Genomic DNA, 15914 nt, shown 5'->3' on the forward strand with positions numbered 1-15914 from the left:
TGAAATAGTCAAGAGAGAGATCAAAGGGGTAGCGTGAACTATGCCACATTTTGTGGGCAGAACTTAGGGATGACCAAGTGCCATGGATGGAGAAGCAGAAGAGTTGTCCAAAGCTTCAACATAAAAAGGCTGACCATGCCATGCAACCACAGCTAGCTGCAGCACACTTGACATGTAAGTGCTACTCCTTCTGTGCTTTGACGAAAATGGAAAGCCACTCTTGACTGAGTTAAGAGGGCAGAAGTGTGTATTTAAAGGGCAGCAACCCATACATACAGGGGAGCTTGATTATGAGTCTTGAGGAAGGTCTAGGCATGACTTGTGAATGCCGAATTAGATCTCCCATGTTAAGAGAGACATTAAATCCACTATATTGAGTCTTTAGGGACTGTTAATGGACTTCCTATCTTTTAAATTGAAGGACTGAAAGTCATATGCTTGCTCTATTGATTATTTTGATCCAAAGGGCTCATTTACGCTCTTCGAAGATCAATGCAATCTACCATAGTGGAAGCTTGGAGAGAGGAGAGTCAAGAAACCCTATTGACTTGCTTATGAGAAGTGGGTTGAATATTTCAGCCCAAACTAAGTATTATGGGCAGCAACACTTATTTTTCTTTTCTTGTAGATTTATAGCATTGCTATGCTTGATGCAAGTAGATATTGCATAAAGCATTGTTGAAGGGAGCATCTTGATTCCTCTATGTACGCACTTGAGGCTAAAATAGGTGGCCAATCACAAAGCAAACAAGGGCAGCAAGAATTCCTTATTCTCTTTTACTTCTATATGTCTATTGCAAGCTACCTATTACTTGTTAAATGCTCTTGAATACAAGGGTTATTTTCTGCTTGATCAAAGTGTCTTCTTGAAAGGTTGAAGCTATGTATATGGGCTAAAATAGGCAGCCCACATGATGATTTGTGAACAACAGATCCTTTTAATTTCTCTATTGCTTCATATGGTATGATTTACACTTGTATTTGATTGATCTATGCACTCTATGTTAGAGACAGTCTATGCTATCATCACAGGTGAATCTCGAAAGTTTATGGGTAGATTTGGGGCTATTATCTTCAGTCATATTCAAAGAGTTAGATTTAACAGTAATCTTGTAATTCATTTCTTGCTTTACAGTTGATATCCTGTCATAATACCCATGATTTATGGGCCCCTATGGCAAAGCAATGTTCGAAGACCATTCATATTTGCTTTGAGTTGAATTAAGAGGAGATTTCCCTCTTTACTTCTTGGCCATGATAACTTAATCTTGTCTGGATCTTTATTTGAAGCTATCTTGAAATAAAGATCTTTATCCATCAACCCTTGTAATTGACTCATAAGCTTCAGTTTACATTGAATGTAATCATACAAATTTGAATGATGGATGCATAGTTGTTGATGATACATGTACTTAATTTCATAATCCGTGATTGCTCTTACAAGCAAACAAGCTTGACTTGAATTTGAACTTATGATGTAATATTCTTGTGTCTATCCTTGTCTTATCTCAACCAACTGTGGAGTCTAAGCTCTTGAACCCCAATAAAATCTTCTTTTTTAGACCCCAGTGATTGACCAAGAAGTACCTCTTGAACACTCATTGCAATCTACGTAACTCTTGAAGACACTTCTCCATTTATCTTGTCTAGCTTTCTTGCCAAACCCCTGTGATGACCTTCAATCCTACACGCTGCGACAAGGTCACTGCTCATACATGTGACATCCCACTATAAAGAAGCTTTGTCGATAAAATAATGTGAAGTAGACTTGATTTTATTATTTTCACCATAACTTTCAATATCAAAATATGAGTTTAATTGACTTAGCCAAGAGAGAACCTTATGATCATCTTTAATACCATTGTAAATTTTTAGGTACATTTTCTTATCTTCATCTATTTGCACTTGAATTGTGTTTTAAGAGTGGTATTGATGTTACGAACCATAGCATCCATGACATTGGTAATTTGGGATGAGGGACACCTGAGAGATCACGACTCTTGTTGAAAGGCACATAACACCCTCTTTCAAGCGGTTTGTGGAAGACAACCTTAGGTTCCCTTACAGGCACAAACACAACCTTAGGTTCCCTGAAAGGAGGTAACACCCTCTTTCAAGTGGTTTGTGGATGACTTCTCAACTTGTGTTCCATGTGCTTTCATTACCACATGCAACCACTTACAATTACTCCAAATACTTAATGATAAAGAGGCAGAAAATAAAGATGCCCTACATATTTTTTAACATAAATTTAAGTATTGATAGAGATGTCATGGTGAAATTGCTTCTTTGACCACTCTACTAATTGCATATACTTTTGAGCTACTACAAGATCGAATGCTGGTAGGTTGTCAAGCTGTAGCCACCCTTTTCTCTCCACTAGACCCCTAGGTGGCTGCAAGAGCAACACTAACATCCTACATGATGAGTCACAATGAAACACCTTATATCCACAAAAAAAAAGGAGAGAACATAGATTTTTAAGAAATAAATAACTAAAGAGAGCAAAAGGTCAACTATAGAATAGGTACAACCTCAATCACATCACTTGGGATCCCTCAAGTTGGACACATCTTGTAGTATCCATGGTGAGCTTTGTTCTTGACGCCTATCCCTTTACCATTTCATAGAATTAGGACCCATCAAGGGCAACACCTTGAGCTTTTCATTGCACCTCTGCTTGCATCGATTGGGTCAACCCATCTCTTAATTTCACTCTCACTTGTATGAGTAATCACAACATAATAAGTCATGCATCCACCCTTAGGGAGTGCACATCCTTTTCTATTACCAAATTATGACTTGAAGATTTGCCCAACCAACGCAATGACATTAGTGGTCCTCCTCATTTTTCTCTCTTCTCTCTCTTTTCTTTGATAGTAAGCCCACTCTTGAAGACCAAAGTAAGAAACTAATTGCATCCACACCAATAAAAACTCAAAATTGTAGTGTCATTACCAGTAACCCTCTTCATAACCCCCCAACACCGGCCACATAGTGCTACCCACTCAATGATAGAGTATCATGGGGCTACCTCATGTTTAGGAGGGGTTAATATTAAATTTCTCTAGAAAAGCAAGGCATGTAATAATAACTAATATTTTTGGGAAAAAGAGACAAAAATAAGAGAATATATTAGGCACTTGTAATCCTTAACAAGAAAATTGCGTTATACATCATTGGAAGAAGACATAGGTTGACTCTCATACAAATAGCAATAACATTTTGAGTAAGGCACAAGTCTACAAATCTTGCTCAAGAAGATACTAGAAGGGTTGTAAATGGATAATGTGTGTGCAAAATGATAGAGGACTAGTTTAAGCTAATGCGATGGAACAGTATCGATGCGAAAAAGTCAACGGCATGTGTAAAAGCCTAGAAATGAAAGGATAAGCTCATTCTGGTGCTTAAAATATTTGCAAAAATCTATTTTCCTATTTGCTTCTATATATTTTGAGAGAGAGAGAGAGAGAGAGAGAGAGAGAGAGAGAGAGAGAGAGAGAGAGAGAGAGAGAGAGAGAGAGAGAGAGAGAGAGAGAGAGAGAGAGAGAGAGAGAGAGAGAGAGAGAGAGAGAGAGAGAGAGAGAGAGAGAGAGAGAGAGAGAGAGAGAGAGAGAGAGAGAGAGAGAGAGAGAGAGAGAGAGAGAGAGAGAGAGAGAGAGAGAGAGTGTGTGTGTGTGTGTGTGTGTGTGTGTGTCTGTGTGGGGGTGAGTGAGGAATTTATGCAAGTGAAACTCTTGCATCCTCTTCTTCTCTCCCCCTTCTTCTCCCTTCTTTTTCATCTTCTTCTACTCAAAGCTCATGCAATCATTGAAAGCTATGGAGGTGGAGCTTACTTGCGGCACAGCACATTGAGTCATGGGGTTGTTGAGACCTTTAGTGATAGACTATAATGTAAATGTGAATTTGTTAGTTTGCTATATTTCTTTTGAGAGTGTGTAATGTTTATATGAGAGGTAGCCATCACCATGTTTCTTGAAGTGCTTGAAAGAATAGGCACTTCATCAAGTTTGGCATTCCTAGCTTATGAACGTCACAATATTTAGGGTATTTAACATTTGATCTTTTAGCTTTCTCAACTTGACATGGATGGCTTCTTCTACCATCTTCATTACATGAAAATCTATTGTTATCTTGAAACTTTTCAATGACTCTCAAAGGTCCTCGAGAAATTCTCCACAATCTCTTTCCATCACCATCTTGCATCACTCTTTTTTAAGGTATTAGGTATATTTTCTTTTGTAGACTTTGTGCTTTAGCCCCCACACTAGGAAGTGTGGCTATTGTGGCTCCACTCCTTGATGGAGGTAGTAAGGATTGAATCAATGGGGTTATATGATTGCAATATTAGATCTTGGTTCTATTTGGAATGATTTGTAGGGTTAAGGGGCTCTTATGTGTTTGTGGCTCCCTTGTCGATGTGGCTCTAAGGGAAGTGATTCTTTTTTAGTAGAGCCTTTGTTAAGGGTCCCTCTAGGAGGTATGGATCCTTGTCTTGGAACTATAGGATGATTCCTCTTGTCTAATCTAGTCATGGGAGATAAGGGCATAGGCAAGTCGCTCTACTTTTTATTTTTAAATGAAGGACTAGATAGCACTAGGGAAATAATCGAGAGCTAGACTAGGTTTCATTTCATACAACCACTATTATTCATTTGAAGAAGTTGGGATTGCATTAAAGAAAATCATAGTCCTCTAGGATTGTTGGGTCATGGGTAATGGATCATGGGTAAGGCAAAACATGTATGCACTAATGTCAAGCACCATGCTTCCTAGTCCAAGTCTGCTAGTTGCGTGTAGATCTTCCTCAACAAGAAGCTTATCAAAACAAAGATGTTTTTGGGTAGTGGCTAAAATTTTGACATCGTGGATGATTCATAACACTCATAAGGATGTAAGACCAACACATGAGGGGTCATGCAGGGATGTCCAAATAGATTTTCTTTGTTCAGCTACTATCATTAGTCGGTGTCCAATTTAGTTACTAGAGCTCAATGAGAATGAAAGGTGAGAAGGATCGAAGCTTGCACGCGAGAGCTATGGCAGGAGAGCAAGAGCAAGAAAGAGAGAGACAAGAAATGGGAACTCCAATAGTCACAATGTGTTACCAGGCCTTCCTTTATTCAAACTGTCACTAAAAGAATAAAGAATAAAGTGATGGTGATGGGCGCTCGCCACCTGTAATGTGTAGTGGTGGTGACTGTTAGTGTAGTAATACATGAACAGCTAGGCAAAGGCGCCTTTACCCCCAACAACCTCCCACTTAAAGGAAAATCTGCCTAGTGAGGAGTGAAAAGAAAAAAGGAAAAAAAAAGACAGTACAACATGTACACATGTACAACGGGATGAGGAAAGACATCATCTCATCCCACGCCCATCAATCTCCTGAGGAAGGCAAAGCGCTCTATAGAGAGGCTTTTCATGAGAAGATCTGCAGGATTTTGGTTAGTCGAGATCTTGAAAAGGTCAAGATACTTTTCCTCAATGACCCCACATATGAAGTGATACCTCACCTCAATGTGTTTCGTCTTCACATGGAAGACCGGATTCTTGGCTAACTGAATAGCACTCATAGAATCTGAATGCAGTGTAGGGATAGCATCAATACCAAGGTCAGCAACCAAACCACCCAACCAAATGGCCTCCTTGCAAGCCTTAGTGGCTACAACATATTCAGCCTCTGTAGTAGGAAGGGTCGTGCATTTCTGCACCCTGGACATCCAAGAAATAGCACCTCCAGCATAGGTGAATACATAGCCGGAAGTGGACTTCCTACTATCTGCATATCCTGCATAATTAAAGTTAGTGTACCCCACAACTCCTGTATCTTGGCTGCCATAGCATATGCACATATCTGCAGTGCCCTTTCAGGTACCTCATGATACCCTTCATGGCATCCCAATGCTTCTTGCTAGGTGTAGCCATATAGCATGCCACAACACCAACTGCAAAGGAAATATCTGGACAAGTGGCTATCATGGCATACATAAGACTACCCATTGCGGATGTATAGGGAAACTTGGCCGTCTCGGCCCTCTGCTCATCTGTCTGTAGACAATCAGCTTTTGATACCTTCACATAAGAAGGCAATGGACAGCCAATAGGCTTTACGTCTTGCATATGGAAGTGCTCAAGGAATTTATGAATGTACTCCCTCTATGACAAGTAGAGGAGTCCCTGATGCCTGTCACGTCTAATGCGCATACCAAGTATGTGAGAGGCCTATCCCATATCTTTCATCTCAAAGCTCTTCTTGAGCTGAGCCTTAAGAGCATCTAGCTCATCATGAGATTTCCCTGCTATCAGTATATCATCCACATAGAGTACCAAAATCAATAAAGAACCATCACAGGCTTTCTTCGTGTAAAGACCCGGATCCATAGCACTCCTGCTGTAGCCCTGTGACTGCATAAAGACATCAAACTTATGATACCACTCCCTAGGTGCCTGCTTCAAGCCATAAAGACTTTTCTTCAATTTGCACACTAGGTGCTCCCTGCCAGGTTCTGCAAAGCCCTTAGGCTGCTCCATATAAATCTCATCATGCAAGTCCTCATGTAAGAAAGCCGTCTTGATATCCATCTGGTATAAATCCAAGTCAAGCTGAGTAACCAAAGCCAAGACTAAGCACAGGGTGGTCGTCTTAACCACAGGAGAAAAGACCTCATCAAAGTCCACACCATACTCCTGCTTAAAACCCTTTGCTACCAATCTAGCCTTGTATGCCGGCTTGGGGTGTCTAGGGGTACTTTTCAGCTTGTACACCCACTTGCATGGCAAAGCCTTCTTGCCCTTAGGTAAGGAAACCAAATCCCAAGTCTCATTCTTATGCAAGGAGTCTATTGTAGACTGCATAGCCCTCTCTCAAGAGTGACTGTCACCCTTGTGCATAGCCTCATCATAAGTGAAAGGCTCTCTTGCATCTGTAACCAAGACATAATGCATCAAGGGCTGAAATCTATCAGGTGGATGTCTGTCTCTAGCAAACTGTCTCACGGCAGGCTCTGCTACCTGCCGTGCTGCCTGTCCAGCACCCTAACCATGAGCATCTGCTGCAGTTGTAGGCTATCCAACTGGTTGTGCAGGAGCTCTCAGCTCCTCCTAAAATATGAACCTGCGGATCTCAACAACTCTCTTAGGCTGCCTATGCATATTGTCTTCATGGAAGACTACATCATGACTGCGGATGATTTTCCGCGCCTGTGGATCCCAGAGACGATAACCCATCTTGCCTACATCCCATAACCAAGGAAAATGCATTTGACACTCTTAGGATCTAGCTTACTTCTCTTGTCCCTGGGCACATGGAAAAATGCCTCACATCCAAAGACACGGAGATGCGCATAAGGGGGAGGTTTTCCAGTCCATACCTCCTCTGCAATTTGGAAATCCAAACCACTAGAAGGTGATTTGTTTATGATATGCACAGCTGTATTAACTGCCTCAGCCCAAAAGCTCTGTGGTAGGCCTACATGGCTAAGCATACTGTGTACACGCTCTTGGATGGTTCTATTCATCCGCTTAGCCAAACCATTCTGGGGGGGTCTAGGGGGCGGTCAATTGATGCTTAATACCCCTCTCATCACATAACTGCTCAAAAGCACATGAGACATACTCACCCCCATTATCTGTCCTTAAGATTTTAGTCTATACCCAGACTACTTCTCAACCAATGCAAGCCATCTCTAAAAACACAGCCAAGACATTGGATTTCAGCTTAATGGGATAAGCCCAAACTTTCCATGAAAAATTATCTATGAAAGTAAAAAAATACTTTGCACCACCCATAGAGACTGACAAGGCATGGGCCCACAGACATCCGAATATACCAATATGTTAAGGGCTCACTCATGCGTGGACTACTAGAATTCTTATGCGTAGAAGTAGTTTGCCTGCCATAAAGACAATGCTCACATGAATCAAAACATGAATAATCAAGGGGCGGTAAGTACTGCAAACCAGAAAGCATTTTCATTCCCTTCAAAGACATATGGCCCAAACGGGCATGCCAAAGAGATACATGTGGGATAGAACCCACAGACAAAACATGATCAAGGGAAGGAGCGGATACAATCAAGGGATAGAGGCTGCCAGCCTTGGCACCTCTCGCAATCACAAGTCTACCATGAGTGATCTTCCATGCAGAGTCTCCAAAAGATACATGATAACCTGCATCATCAAGCTATCCGGTTGACATGAGATTGTGTGTCAAAGCAGGTACATGACGTACATCTTGCATAACAAAACTACTGCGAGAAGGAAACTGCAGCCTAACATCACCAACGCCCACAATATAAAGAGACCTGTCATCACCCATGTGCACAGAGCCCAAAATAGTACAGTATGAATGAAACCACTCTCGGCAAGGTGTCACATGAAAGGACGCACCTGAGTCCAATAGCCAACACTCTGCATACATAGAGTGTATCTCTGCCATCTGCAAAGCACTAGAAGAAGCTGTAAGGATATAATCATCATCAACATCCTTAGGCTGCATAACATTGATCTCTTCAATTTTAACACTGGACTTTGCAGGCACTATGCTGCTATTAGAAGACTTATCCTGCACTTTTTCTTTTCCCTTATCTTTGCGCCTTTCATTGCGTAGTTCATGGCATTTGGCCTAATATGGCCCTTTTTCCCACAATGGTGACAAGTAACATTTGCATTTCTACCATGTGATTTGCTACGTGACTTCCCATGAGACTTGGATCGAGATTTCTGAGAATCCCGTCTACGGCCATTGCCACTGCCATGCTTTCCATATCCATCATTCTTGCCTCTAACTGTCATAGCATGTGACACACGAGAGGCATCCAAATTCTTACGGTTAACCTCTTCTTGCAGAAGAGCACTCTCAACATCAAATAATTTCAAGGTAGCAACCGAGGCACATAATGTAGTGCGGAATACATCCCATGGCTCATTAAGAGTAACAAGCAAGAAAAGAGGAGTGACATCCTCTACAAAAGTGATATCCTACAGAAGTGATATCCTGTGAGCAGACATAGTCACATTCTCCTTCATGCACAGATCCATAAGCTGCTTCAGCCTTGGCCTTTTCTTATCATAGAGATTCTTGATTTTATTCCACAACTGCCATGCACTCTGTTCTTCCTCAAATACATTGTAATGAATATGTTCTGTGAGAGATAATACAATAGTGGACTTGCATAACTCATCAAGCTCAAACCATTCCTCATCTGGCATACTTGCAGGCGGCTGTCCGCTCATCCTCAATAGTTTGATTTGCGATTTCTGCACCAACACTTGCCAAATCTGGCTCTTCCAATAAGAGTAATTCGTACCATCAAGCTTAGTGATGTTGAAAATAGCATGATCAGTGGACGAACTCGCCATAATGCAGGCTGGAAGACTGTAGATAGTTCAAAATTACTTGCTGTCTACTAAAAAAATGACCAAAAAATCACCAAAATCGAGAGAAAATGGCGAGAAAAGTGTATCCAAAGCTAGTGCCCACCAAGTACTAGTGAAAGCACATCATTTCAAAATATTTCAGCATGAAAAATCCATGTCAATCTGGAGTTATATGCTTGCTGTAATAAATGACAGCAGGGTACTGTGAGAGTCAATTGCTGACCAAATCACTACACCAAGTCAATAAATGACAGCCAAGACATGACCAGCCATAAACGGGCATAAATCAACACCAAACAGTCATCAAGACCCTGAGAAAATGCCCAAACATGTCACCAAAGCATCTGCCAGTGAGTAGGCATACCCCCTGGATAGTAGGGCAAAGTATACATAACACTAGCAAGACCTGACACTAGTAGGTGTATGCTCACAAGATGCTCACAAGAGTGCAAAGCCCAAGCTCAGGTCAAAAGCAACTCCAAGATATCAATGCATGAACCATGCAACATTTAAGTGTAAGAGATCCCAAAGTCTCAAGTATCTGCAAAATGCTCAAATAGCATAAACCTCCTGCTCAATGTCGGTCAAGCATACAAGATGCTCCCGCTGGCACAAAAAGGGCAGATAAACAAGCTCAACAACTCAATCAAAACCAAGTCAAAGTACCAAAGATAGGTAACCAAGACAATGCCTCAATAGCATCCCAAGTGCATGACGACTACAAAGCAACTGTAGGTAGCATCCATGAGCAAGACATACATCCCAATAAAGATCTATGACAACCAAAATGATATCCAATACAAAATTCTGGAATAGCAAATGAGAATCCAAGCCAAGTCTTCACAGAGCACTAAAGCTCAACAAGTACATGGTACACTGAGCCAAGACAAATGCATCAAGCCGTAGGCGTCGTGTAAGCATGTACCCAAAGAGCATATAACTGTCAAAGAACTGACCACTGTCAAGCATAGATCGATGTCAATAAGTGCGGGCTGAAATAATCTCAAGCTTACAAAAGCATCCGGATCCAATGACAACCTCGAAGTCGTCCCTTGGTGATCAATGCTTCAAAGCATAACCCAAGACATATACCCAGAACCAATAGGCATATGTCAAAGCATGAAAGATAGCTTCAGCCCAAGATTATTCAGCATGCATTTACTATTATAAACTATGTATTTCCAGCCCCACAATCAGGCCAAAATCATAGCATGACATGTAGCTTCAATCCCCTAATCAATCGCGATGCAATAGGCATCAAACCGGTTATGTAGTCATGCCCAAACAAGCATAGGCATAAACTGTGAATGTAGCACTAGCATCAAATGTCTGTAGACTATTTATAGTAGTCCTGAAACACTATTTTCAGCCACCAAACCAATGCCCTGATGCAGCCTCAATCGGCCGTTCGGGAAGCTGGGGAGTGACAAGAGCTCAAGAGCATTATGAGTTATGGCTGTCGAGAAGGAGACCCAATGCGAGTGGGGAGTCGATGGGAAGTGAGAATGCCACAAGACAAGCTCAAGATTCGGGAAGCCGAGCTATGATACCATTTGAAAGGTGAGAAGGATCAAAGCTTGCATGCGAGAGCTATGGTAGGAGATCAAGAGCAAGAAAGAGAGAGACAAGAAATGGAAACTCCAATAGCCACAATGTGTGACTGAGCCTTCCTTTATTCAAACCGTCACTAAAAGAATAAAGAATAAAGTGACGGTGATGGGCACCCGCCACCTGTAGCATGCAGTGGCGGTGATTGTCAGTGTAGTAATACACGGGCGGCTAGGCGGAGGCGCCTTTACCCCCAACAAAGAATGCCATTTGTGCACAAAGGCAACTTGCCTTTTTTCTTTATGTTCCATTGCTTCTAAATTCTCCCTATTTGTCTCAGGAAGGGCACTATAAAAGGAGGGAAGTAGACGTAATTCTCTAGCTGTGGCTTTTGGCATACCTTTTGTGATTTCCTCAACAATGGTCATGTAGTGAGAAATTTTTTTTTGTTGCTTTTGTCCTAGGTCAATGGACTTTCTAAGAGTTTTTTATGCTCATTTGTAGGTTTTCTAATGTCAATGTGAATGCATACTTATGTGAGCGATGTCAATTTTGCATCAAGCTAGACAAGACACTTCATTGATGATTTTTATGCTCATTTGTAGGTTTTCTAATGTCAATGTAAATGCATACTTATGTGAGAGATGTCAATTTTGCATCAAGCTAGACAAGAGCTTTCTATGCTCATTTGTAGGTTTTCTAATGTCAGTGTGAATGCATACTTATGTGAGCGATGTCAGTTTTGCATCAAGCTAGACAAGACACTTCATTGATGATTCATTGGTCTATCGTGCTAGCTCATCAACCATCTCCTCAAGAGTCTTCTTTGTGGACATAGGCTTGAGGTACATTGGAGGTTTCAGAGCTGATGAAGATGTTTCTTGAAACATTATTCTTATGAGTGGTTTTATAGTGATCACACTTAATTCATTCAACCTTTGGACAAGGAATGCCGTTGAATTAGCATTTGTACCACAATGATAGAATGAAGGTGGGGAAAGAGAGAGAGAGAGAGAGAGAGAGAGAGAGAGAGAGAGAGAGAGAGAGAGAGAGAGAGAGAGAGAGAGAGAGAGAGAGAGAGAGAGAGAGAGAGAATTGAAAGGTTAAAGATTGGCTAGTATGACATTGATTACACTTATGGTTAGCTTTCGAGTAGATACATAAATTTTTTTATCCATGCATTAGGATATATCCTAAGATGTTCTAGAATACTTAAGCATGTAGAAATTATGTCTTCATTTAGACACAAACACTGATGGCATATTAAAATAATCATGAAAACTTGCACAAGCTCCCAATCCCCAACACAATGTGTAATTCATTAAACAAACTAAGTTTTCATGTCAACACATCATGATTGTAGAAATTTTCATGGTTCTCAGCATTCATAATCGATTATTCACCACAATATAATTTTTAGCAATACAAAGTTGAAATGGTAGTTGATCCCATGGATATATTACCTTCAGGTTCTAGCTCCTATAGAATGATAGATGATGAGGATATGATAATCATCACTAATTCTCTTGATCTTCTACAAGGGGTGCAGGCACAATTCATGAATCTCTAGAGTCAATATGTATCACTTTCCGAAGACCAAATTCAAGTATAAATATATGTATAAACATGATTAGAAACACATTTGTAAAGATGTGTCCAATCACTATGTCTTTACTTCCATTGGATTCTGGTGTAATATATCAGCCCATGCATATAATGCAATAAAGAGTATTGTTTGGTCAATCTTGTTACTTATTCATATTGGAATTATACACTTTAGTGTGACAGTTTGGACTATTGATTCTTGGCCTAGAACTATGGATCCTTTGCCTTGAACTATAGGATGATTGCTCTTGTCTAATCTAGTTGTCAGAGATAGAGGGGTTTGAAGCCTTGGGAATTTAGTAGTGAAGTGAGATGAGATGGACCATAGAACCCTATTGTTGCATAGAGCTCGCCTTCCTACAAGAGGGTAAGTGATTGGAGGCCTTAGATGTAAGCTAAGCTCCGATACCACTATTGCACAGATCAAATGCGAGACTTGTGCATAGCAAGCAAAAGAATCTTTCTCTCACTCTCTTTTTCTTATAAAAATGAAAGCATGACTCATAAAACTCAATATAAACTTAAAGAAGAGTTAAAAAAAATTGAGTGACATACTATTGGGTTCAATTTCCCCCTCTACATGGAGTGGGTATCTCCTCCATGCCCTATTTCCAATATTAGAATGAATCTTGCTTTGCCCAAAGATAGACTCTTTACAATCACTCTTTTTGCAAAAGAGTTTGAGTTCACTAAAATATATCTCCATTACACAACTCAATTATATCTAGAATATCTTTAATATATCTCCCAAAATGTCAAGTATTAATAAATATTTACAAAGTCACTATGTGCATGGCTTAGAATAAATGGTGGTTCATCTATTTAAATAACTCAATGAGGAAGTCTATGGGATAAATTTCACTTCTTGTGTGTATCTGATTCATCTTTTTCCACACTTAGTTGTGCTGCTGCCAAAAATTTGGAAAATCATGTTTAAAAAATAATTAACTGAATAAATGCATCTAGCCATAAGAAATCAAATAATCTTTGAAATTCCATGACATAATCAAATCACATAGATGTTAGCACTTGAGATATGAATATTATGGCATCACCCACGTACGGATTCACCCACATTCACAACTACAAGTCTCACACCCAGAAAGGATAGGCATTCCCATCAACCTTCCGCGGAAGACCAAAAGTAATTCACTCTTAAGAATGTGCTCTACACTAATGGAGAACCTTCAAGGCACTCATACTGTCAATGTGCCCACAAGGGAGAACCATTGAAGGCACACATCCCCTCGTGTAGCCACCACTTGGAAGGAATATCTTTATAGTAGAATCCAAGTGGGAATGCTAAAAATTATAGTAGTAGGGATAGTGGACAAAAGCACCAACAATGACCAAGAAAGAAACGTATAATCAAAGCCATGTTGGTGGGATTTGGGTATGTATTGACTACAATCATTGAAGAAGAAATCAAAGACTTGCATGCAAGAAAGGTTCCAAAAATCCCAAAGCATCTAGGTGTATCAATACAAGAAGTATATTCCACACTTGAATCTACATTATAATAAGAACATATGGAAGATAAAGGGGAAGATATGGTTATGTGATTGCAATAAGAAGCAGAGAAGCTGCAAGAAAACCTCCAAGAGAAATCTCACAAAAGGAGAGGAGATGAATCAATCAAAGAGCTTAGCAACCAAAACCTCCTATTCCTAGGTACTAGAACAACCACTAGAGATGAGGTTTCAAGTCCCATGACTAGTAAATATTTGGAGCACAATAGCACCAACATGAGGCATATCTAGAGATACCGGTGCCAATTATCTCTAACAAAGGAGGAAGGAAGAATCTCATCATCAAACTACCCACTAAGGGGGGAAAGGTTTCATTTAATGAGGAAAAGGCCATATAGAAAGCTCGAGAGGAGTCAAGAAAGGAAGATGAGGTGTAGAAGTATAAGTAGAAGGAGGCATAGAAGCATCTCAAGATATAAGAGGAAGAGGATATAGCCCTAGCCATCAAATGCTCGGTCATCAGTGACAATGAAGAGAAGTACAAAGAGATGCAAAAACAAAACGACATCAAGAAAGAAAATGGGGTGTATCTCGAAAGTGACTACATAGAGACTATTAAAGATAAAACCAAGCTAGAAAGAGAGATAAATGCATTGAGATAGCTATAGAGACAACAAACGATTGAGCTCAAATGACAAGATAGACAAAAGAAGAGGCACAATACAAGAACAAGAAGCTCATGGACATAAAAAATGAAATAGGAATGGCTTCTCATAATTATACACAAATCTGAAAGCAATTAGAGCATGAAATAAAGTAGAGAAAAACCTAGAATCAAACATGGAGGAAGCATGAGACTACACTAGAAATCCTCACAAATAGGCTGAATAGGAGGCTAGAGCAAGCAAAGAATAAGGTGGGCCAATGGGAGGAGAGAAATGTTGATACCATGTGTGTTTGGCTACCCACCTATCTCAAGCTACATGTGAGAAGAATTTAGAAAATGAAAGGGCCAAGGCAATAAATGAGGTAATGCAGATGTATTAGTAAAGATTTTTCAACACATTGATTGAACTATAAAAGGCATGTGAGGAGGATTTTATTAAAAATTTTAAATAGTAGTTGCAACTTACAAGGAAGACACTTCAACATAAGTTGAAGATAGAAATACCCCAGCCTAAACATAGGGTGACAAGGGAAGATTGGGTATTGTGGTTGAGAAATTTGGACTCTCAACAAAAGACCTAAGACTAATTAGGGTTGTGACTAATAAAGAGCCTACTTTAGCCACATAGAAGAACCACCATCATCACTTCCTACACTTGAGATAGATTGGGATCCAAACGAACCGGAAGAATCAATATCACAAGAATCATAAATCTGTATAGGGTCTGAATAGAAGCTTTCTCCCTTAGAAGAAATGGTAGAAGCACTATACTACTAGGGCAGATCTAGCGACTTGATACAACAAGAACAATGTGGGGCTACAAATCCCAAACAACATGGAGAAGGAACATATAGAACGATATCATGGAAGCATGGGTAGCATTTTGTAGTGTACTACCTTTTGAAAGGGGGAATCTCAATTACATGCCTTATCCCAAAAGGCACGTGGTTGATTACAGCCTTGAAAAGCATGTTATGTATGATTTTCCTTTGATATTCAATGTTAACACTTACAAGGCAAAAGACAACCTTAGGTTCCCTAAAAAGGACATAACACCCTCTTTCAAGTGGTTTATGGGGATGATTTTTCAACTTTTCTTGTCCCTTCTCTCATTATCACATGCAACCACTTACAATTACTCCAAATACTCAATTAAAAAAAGGCAACAAAAAAGGAGGGTCTACATAATTTTTAGCATAAATTCAAGTATTGAAGCAATACGTAACGAACCAAGCAGACTAACACAT

The sequence above is a fragment of the Lygodium microphyllum genome, unplaced genomic scaffold (assembly GCF_053477565.2).
Source record: "Lygodium microphyllum isolate KBCC unplaced genomic scaffold, Lygodium_microphyllum_v1.1.10 scaffold_88, whole genome shotgun sequence".
Taxonomy (NCBI): domain Eukaryota; kingdom Viridiplantae; phylum Streptophyta; class Polypodiopsida; order Schizaeales; family Lygodiaceae; genus Lygodium; species Lygodium microphyllum.